Source organism: Eurypyga helias, unplaced genomic scaffold, assembly GCF_000690775.1.
Source record: "Eurypyga helias isolate BGI_N326 unplaced genomic scaffold, ASM69077v1 scaffold3239, whole genome shotgun sequence".
NCBI classification, from domain to species: domain Eukaryota; kingdom Metazoa; phylum Chordata; class Aves; order Eurypygiformes; family Eurypygidae; genus Eurypyga; species Eurypyga helias.
In genome coordinates, this window is record NW_010272551.1 from 795 (window position 1) to 2,352 (window position 1,558).

The following is a 1,558-nucleotide window of genomic DNA, read 5'->3' on the forward strand; positions in this document are numbered from 1 at the left end:
AAGGCGAAGGAAAGGTGGTTTCAGAGGGATGAGCGGATGCTGCCCGGCCGGCTGCCGGGGCTTCGGAAAACAAAGCCAAGGAAAACTCTCTTACTCTGAAATCCCACCCCTCTGCTCACTTGAAGGAACCTGCCTGGACTTCCCGAACAGAGTATTCCCACGCCTGGTGGGTTTTGACTCCTCTGCACGCTCCTCAGGTGCGAAGCAAAGGTGCGGGAGGCTGTGGGCCGCGCTGTGGGGCCAGGAGCTCAGACACATCCCCACCAAGGGCTGCAGACCGATGGGAAGCGTCCCATGTCCCGCCACCCCCGCCTGCCGGGGCAGAGGGACACCCCCTCTCTGCCAGGAGCCCCCCGCACAGGGGCAGCCACGCTCACCGCAGGGGCTCACTCCCCGTAACGCAGAGGGGAGGGAGCGGGAACGGCTGCGCATCCAGCTGCCACGATTTTTAGGTGCCTGATCCTAATAGCACTTGGAAGTCAACAGGAAACTCGTGCGAAGCCAATTGCTCGACACGTCTAAGCTCATAGTTGGTTTAACAACTTGAGGATAGGCCAGTGTATCCTCCCAGAGGGCTGCAGGCTTCCCTCGTTGCAAGCAAGGATTAAACATTAGGCTCCAATCCGTTTGGCATCCCCCGGCTGATCTATCGCCCACGGCAGGAGCCCTTCACAGCACAGCCTGGCTGAGCTCCGCAGGGACACTGTCCGTGGCTTTTTCTGCACGCTGGGAGCGTGTCCAACAGCGGGACACGGTGTAATTCCCGGCGGGACGCACCTCAGGAGCTCTCCGCTCCCTGCCCGTGCCCGGCTACTCGTGCTGTGCCGGGGAAACCTCTGGCTGCAATAACTGGTTTTCGCGGTAACGAGCTTTGCTGAGGAGCCCGGAGCACACGGGCAGATGGAAACGTTTTATGGCTTTACTAGACAGCAATTGGGTCTATTACCATAATGACAGCTTTAAAACAGGGTAATTTGTACGAGGCATGTACGGACAGAGCGCTGATAGGGTAAATCCTGCGGCGCTCTCAAAACGCGCCCCATCCCTCTCCTCCCTCGCTCCCGGAGATGCAGCAGACACTCATTTAGGGAACAGCCCGCTCGAGACAGGGCTATCACATGAAGACGGGCAGGTAACCACGTTACCCAGAAGCTGCATCCCTGGCAACTATTACTAACCGTCGCTTCCAAGAATCCTGGCCCGGCTCCCCTCAGTTTCCCACCTTCCACCCCTGGCCTCTCCGACCCCACCCTTCCCCCACGGGCTCACTGCTGCAGGGGGGCAGAGCTGAACGGCTCCGGGGCTGCCCCAGCTCCAGAGAGCGGAGCCCTGCTGCAGGCGTGATCCGAACTGGTCCCCACTGGGCCACACCAGCCCGCACCAGCAGATCAGAGAAACGGGGTGGTTGTCTGCTGCACGCCGCCCTGCTGTCTATCCTACCCGCTATTTGCCTGCACAGATCTCCCCTGGCACCTCCTTCTCCTCTCTCCATGCCTGGGTTTTCCCTTTTCCTTCAGCAACTCCTCCCAGTCACGCATCGGATCCAGCATCAAGGGCT